The sequence below is a fragment of the Crinia signifera genome, chromosome 8 (assembly GCF_055691185.1).
Source record: "Crinia signifera chromosome 8, ASM5569118v1, whole genome shotgun sequence".
Classification (NCBI taxonomy): Eukaryota; Metazoa; Chordata; class Amphibia; order Anura; family Myobatrachidae; genus Crinia; species Crinia signifera.
Window position 1 is genome coordinate 107,132,043 of NC_139224.1, and position 7,058 is coordinate 107,139,100.

General features: G+C 44.4%; 1 pseudogene; it reads left to right on the plus strand.

Moving 5' to 3' along the window:
- Nucleotides 1-734: 734 nt before the first annotated feature.
- LOC146029630 (5S ribosomal RNA) lies at nt 735-853 on the plus strand (annotated as a pseudogene).
- The last annotated feature ends 6,205 nt before the right edge of the window (nt 854-7,058 follow it).

Consider the following 7,058-nt stretch of genomic DNA (forward strand, 5'->3'; position numbering starts at 1 on the left):
TAGACCTCAGAAAGATATTGCGTAAACAAGGGAGTGTAGATCCGCACAGACTAGAGAAATAATTAATTTTACAAGTAATTTTGTGTCAATCACGTAACATTCTGCCACTCTACATTCGGAGTAATTGATCCAAGTACTCACTTTCACATCACCCACACAGGTGGATCTCACTGTGTCAACTAATGCAGCCTGTGTAGACTTCACCATTCCAGGCTCACAATCTGACAAGCGCAAATTATCTGTCCAATCAATTGTGCAACAGTGTGTATATACTAGCCTATCCAGCCGCAGCTTGCTATAATCTCTAAAGGCTTTTCTATCTTTAGCCTGTTACAATTTTCATTGATATACCTGTGTGAGAGTATATATATTTGTTGTGATCGTGCGTGGTTTGTTTATTTATTTTTTGCATGATCTACCGTGCCATATGACAGCCGAAAGCTTCTAATCCTATCCAACGCATAACCTATATATAGATATATATTTTGGCTCTCCTATTTACAGTGTGCCATAATATTGAAACATATATATACATATATACTCTTTTTTGATTCTGAGTGGTTTTTGCTTAATTAGTCTGTATTGAAACACATTTATATATACTCTTTGTGATTTAGAGTGGTTTTGCTTAATTAGTCTGCCTCTCCCAAACCCAGTGGTCAAGTCTGTTGCGCCATCTCTATCTGTAGCCCAACAGCCTCGATAGATTGAAGTACACCGAATTAACCCAGATATATTGCCACCATACCCCGCTGGATTGCCCAAACCCTCTCCGAACTTGGAAGCCAAGCAGTGGAGGGCCAGGACAGTACCTAGGTGGGGGACCCCTGGGGAAGACCAGGTGTGGCAATATAAACACAAGGGAGGTGAACTGCTACTTCAATCAAGTGCTGTATATATGACTGCCAGATTGAGCTTCTTTTGGAGACCATCTATGTTCGAGGCCTTTTTGTATGGTAACCACCCTGGTATACCTACTGTGCAATACCAGCACAAGATTGCGTTAATTTCTAAGGGGAACTGAATCATTTTTCTGCCTATGATTACTGGTAATCGTACCTTTGAGAATACAGTGCACAAATGACAAATTAACGTGTGATATAATAATTTTTATTCCTTAACAATTATAGTTTAAGGATCACACTACATACCAAATAAATCTAAAATAATCAATTTTTCCATCTTAATGTGCCATTTATTTTAACAAAAGTCTGTAATAAAAGTTATGTTTTAAAATAATCACTTAATCAAGTCAAATTTAAAAAGGAGTGCGCCCAAAAAGCGTTTTTTCTGTCTTTGTCAGCCTTTTCCTGACTAAAACCCCAGTGTATTAGCATTGAATCTAAACGCAGGGCGCACCGCCAACCCTACAACTACAAAAAATTTTTTTCCTTAAGTAGTTTTTATAAGTTGGTTATATATTAAAATTAATTATTTCTCTAGTCTGTGCGGATCTACACACCCTTGTTCAGCTGCACACAGCCAATACATCATAGGTTGTATCATCACGTCTGATTGCATTCAATGATATCTGTCCAACTCTGCATCAATACCATTACGTCACTAAATCAATGGACCTAGGGCCTAATACAGACCAGATTGCAGTACAAATTTCTTCTCAAAATGGATGATCCCATGTGCACTGCAGGTGGGGCAGATGTAACATGTGCAGAGAGAGTTAGATTTGGGTGAGTTATTTAGTGAATACTGGCTGCTTTGTTTTTCATTAATTTAGATTTCAACACACCCCACCCAAATGTAACTCTCCCTGAACATGTTACATCTGCCCCACCTGCAGTGCACATGGTTTTGCTCATTTTAAGAACAGATTTGCCCAGATATCAGGTCTGATTAGGCCCCTAATCCCTGGTACCCTATGCAAACACTAGATTCATATTCTGGGATTCAGTATTGAATCCCGGCGGTCGGGATCCCGGCGTTCATCATCCCGATGGCGGAATCCCGACAGCCGAAATGCCGACAAGGGGGGGACGTGGATCGCCCCCCCTTGCGGGCTCGCTGCGCTCGCCACGCAGCGGGCCCGGTGCCTCGCTACGCTCGGCACACTAATTTATTCTCCCTCCAGGGGTGTTGTGGACACCCATGGAGGGAGAATGTGTCGGGATTTCGGCGGTCGGGATTCCGGCGTCGGGATTCTAAACGCCGGGATCCCGACCGCCGGGATTTTAACTGCATCCCATATTCTGTCTATATTTGGTTTATTTTTTTAGATGTTGTGCATGGTAGGTAAAGTGAAGTGCATTGAGATCAATGGCCTGGGAAGCCATGGCTAGTATCGAAGCCAGATTTACACACATACACATATGATTTCATGGTGAGTTTTGCATATTAAAATGATTAGATAATACAAAAATGATATGTATAACTTATAAATCTCTTATTTGTATATTTGTAATCATTTTTGTAGTCAAACCTCTGGCGTATACTGGAGTATGAGAGATGAGGCTCTGTCTCCCCTGCCCGCACGTCACTGGAATACTATAGGTCATAATGTATTTTTTATTTTCAGCACTTATGGCATTATTTTTAACCGACAACTGCTCTGCAAGACTTTAATGGTACAATTTCACATTTAGCAGCCGAATGCAGTTTACACAATACAATGAAGGTTAAAAAGAACTTGGTGTTCTGAAATTATGCAACCATTAAAAAAATTGCAATGATGGTTGTTTTTTACAGTACATAAAGCAGGAGGTAGCAGATAAAAAAATAATTAATATCTGTCCATGTGTTCTGCTGGGTAAAACTCCAAGTTCTAAAATACAGATAAAAAATAGCTTTTTTTTTTTTTTTTCAATAAATAAAAGTATGTTCTGGACAATAGAAAAAAAACAGTAAATCAGCAAATATACAAACATTGCATTTTCTGGCAAGGCAATAGCTGTGGGAGCTTCAAGCTGAGTTTTTGCCCAGGTGGTATGTGGATGCTGCTGTGCTCCTCATAGGTGCATCATTAGTTTGGCAATTGGGAAATAAATCACCTGAGGACTGGAGTAGTGTGACTGAAAACTTCCAGTTTGGGGCATTACAGATGTGTTTCAAGGCATCCCATACCATGCCATCTTTCTGAAGACATTGCCAGAAGAATGGTGCCCCCTGAGCACAGTAGCAGACAGATTATATTTTGGGGACATACACTGGTAGTACTGCAAGAAAATACATTTTGAAATTATTTGGGGATAGAAAGAGATTAAATTACAGAGTAGACAGAGCTCAGTGCCCGTCAAGAGCTGCAATATTTGCAACAATTTATAAAAGACTGTGTTGCTTTGAGTGGGTCAATATTGTTGTATTCAACTGCTTGAAACTGTGGCCCTTATTCAGATCTGATCGCAGTACAAATTTGTTCTCAAATTGGGTAAAACCATGTGCACTGCAGGTGGGGCAGAGGTAACATGTGCAGAGAGAGTTACATTTGGGTGACTTATTTTGTTTCTGTGCAGGGTAAATACTGGATGCATTATTTTTACACTGCAATTTAGATTTCAGTTTCAACACACCCCACCCAAAGTTAACTCTCTCTGCACATGCTATGGGCCAGATGTATCAAGCTTCAAAAAGTGATAAAGTGGAGAGTGAAAAACAACCAGCCAATCAGCTACTACATGTCATTTTTCAAACCCAGCCTGTAACATGACAGGTAGGAACTGATTGGCTCTCCATTAATCACTTTTTGAAGTTTGATACATCTGGCTGTACATCTGCCCCACTTGCAGTACACATGGTTTTGTCCATTTTGAGAACAAATTTGTATTGCGATCAGATCTGAATAAGGGCCTGTATTTCCACTGCAGACTGGACCTGTGTATCTGCTGGGTCGTCTTTTTGCTGGTGTCTAAAGATGACATCATCTCCAATTGCTGGTGATCTTTCATGCACTCCCACAGAGCATCTTACCGGGTCCGGGGCTGGTATGGGCGGCTGTGGCAGCGTGGGGGTCAGCGGTCTGGGCAGTGAGCTCCCTGTCAGCTGCAGAGGTCCTCCTGCGGCGCCAACGGGGAGAGCAGGCGGCTTCTGGGTTTGTGGGCGGGCACGCGCTCACTAGGGGCACGCGCGCCGCTCGTTCCCCCTAGTTAAAGGCACAGGCAGGAAATTGGCCCGATAGCCTGCAGGGATAAAAGGAAGTCCCTGACAGGCAATCGGGGCCTGAGTATAGGTTCACACCTGCTCCAGCATTGTTACTGTGTAAAACTATTGATAACCTGATCCTGACCCGGCTTGTTTCCCGACCACTCTCCTGTCATTCCCTGTGCATTGATTTGTCTCCCAGTATCTGACCTTGGCTTTTTACGACCATTCTCCAGTCTCATCCTAGTGTGCTGCGTACTGCGTTCCCCGTGTATGACCCAGCTTGGCATTTGACCTCTCTCTGTATTATCCTCTGGTATCACAAGTCCGTCCTGATTCCGACCCGGCTAGACAACCACGTATCCATATTCTCCTCTCTCTACCAACTCACACGGGAAACCTGACCTGGGGGCCACGACCGACGTGTCGGGCGCCACAAAAGCCCATATCCCGCTTGGAGGGGTCACTGGCAGAAAACCCCCGGCACGGTTAGACTTCGCGCCCCTGTGTCAGGTCACGCCAATTCCCGAGTTGGTAGCACAAGTACGTGACAGAATACTCAGGCCCATTGGAATATGGAACCCACCGCTGGTCCGTCGCCTAAAGAACTTCTGTAACATCTTCTAGCCAGAGTGAATAAGCAAGAGCAAGATCAGGCGCAAATAATGCAGTGCTTGCAGACCTTGATGCAACGTATGGAGGCTCCGCCACCTCCACCTGCTCCGGTACCAGTTCCCCCAGCAGCAGTGGCCAATGCCACCCCTCTTCGAATTCCCAACCCGGCAAAATTTGACGGGAATCCTAAGGAGTGCCGGGGGTTTCTAAATCAATGCCTCATTCAGTTTGAGATACAGGCTGCGTCATTTCCTTCCGAGAGGGTGAAGGTAGCCTATATAATTTCGTTACTGGCAGGTCAAGCCTTGTCCTGGGCCTCTCCTCTTTGGGGAAAGAATCAGCCAGTGGTCAACAACAGTACCAATTTTATAGATGAGTTCCGCAGAGTTTTTGATGAGCCTGGCAGAGTGACCTCCGCTGCTTCCGCAATCCTTCGTTTGAAGCGAGGGAACCAAACTGTAGGTCAATATACAGTTCAGTTCCGGACCCTGGCCTCCGCGTTAGGGTGGAATGAAGAAGCCCTGATTGCTACATTTACACAAGGTCTTTCGGAAAAGATCAAAGATGAGCTTCTCTAGACGATCTTATCTCCCTATGCACCCGAATGGATCTCCGCCATCAGGAGAGAGAGAGGGATAGAGAGCAATCCCGGAAATATAGCTTCAGATTGGCTCCCAGATTTATTCCGCCGAGTTCTGGCCCCTCTTCAGCAGCATCAGCTACGGCCAATCAGCCATCTGAGGAACCCATGCAGATTGGGAAATCTCGTCTTCCATTCGCAGAAAGAGAGAGAAGATTTAAAAATCGTCTTTGCTTGTATTGTGGAGAATCCGGTCATCTCCTTTCCAGTTGTCCTAAACGTCCGGGAAATGACAAAGCCTTACTGATTGTAGGGGGGTCAGTTTGGGCACGTTATTACACGCCCCTTCCCGAGTTTCCACAGCGGGATTCACCATCGATGTAACCTTACAATACCAGAATTCCTCCGTGGTCCTCAAGGCCTTCCTAGACTCGGGCGCTGATGGCAATTTCATCACCACAGAGACTGTCAAACGCCTGAGCATTCCATGTCAAGTTTTGACTAGTCCATTACACATTATTGGAGTGGACGGTAACAGATTACCCTTCTCAAGCATTCAGTCCAGTACCTCCACAATTTGCCTGAGGGTTGGGGCTTTGCACCAAGAGAAAATTTCATTTTTTGTACTTCCCTCGGCCGAGAATCCTGTCATCCTGGGGTTACCCTGGTTACAGTTACATTCCCCTACCCTAAACTGGAAAAATCCTCAGGTGTTAGCCTGGGGTGCGAAATGCCATGGTCGATGTTATAATCCGGTTGAACGCCTTCAGTGTATTCTCTCGTCAACCAAGTTAGACCCAGAGAACAAGCTTCCTATCGCTTATCAGTCTTATATGGATGTCTTCAGTAAGAAAGAAGCGGAGAAGTTACCAGCCCATAGGGATTGGGATTGTGCCATCGAACTTTTACCAGGAAAGTCGCCTCCTTGTGGCCGGGTATTTCCTTTGTCTATGGCTGAGTCCCAGGGAGTATCAGAGTATATCAAAGATAACCTGGAGCGGGGCTTCATTAAAGAGTCCAAGTCACCTGCAGGTGCAGGCCTATTTTTTGTAAAGAAGAAAGATGGAGGTCTCAGACCTTGCATTGATTATAGAGGTCTGAATGCAATTACTGACAAGGACCGATTTCCTCTTCCCGTAATTTCGGAACTCTTCGATAGGATCAAAGGGGCACGAGTGTTTACTAAGTTGGATCTCCGCGGAGCATACAACTTGATTCGGATTAGATTGGGAGATGAGTGGAAAACTGCCTTTAATACACGAGATGGGCATTTTGAGTATTTAGTAATGCCGTTTGGCCTAAGTAACGCTCCTGCAGTTTTTCAAAGGTATATGAACCATATCTTTCAAGATCTATTGAACAAGTTCGTAGTCCTTTATTTAGACAACATCCTAATTTTTTCTGAAGATCTTCAAGTACATTGACAGCATGTTTGTGAAGTACTGGGCCGCCTTCGGAAACATCGGCTATATTGTAAGCTAGAAAAGTGCTCGTTTGAACAGCAGGAGATGCCCTTCTTGGGGTACATGGTCACTGGGACAGAGTTGCGTATGGATCCCAAGAAATTATCCGCAATATCTGATTGGCCTCAACCAGTGGGGCTGAAGGCTATTCAGCGATTTCTGGGGTTCTGTAACTTTTACAGGCAATTTATTAAGAATTATTCCTCGGTGGTGGCTCCAATAACTAAGCTCACGCGAAAGGGACAGAATACCAAGGAATGACCCTTGGAAGCTGTACAAGCCTTTCTGTTACTCAAACAGCTCTTTGTATC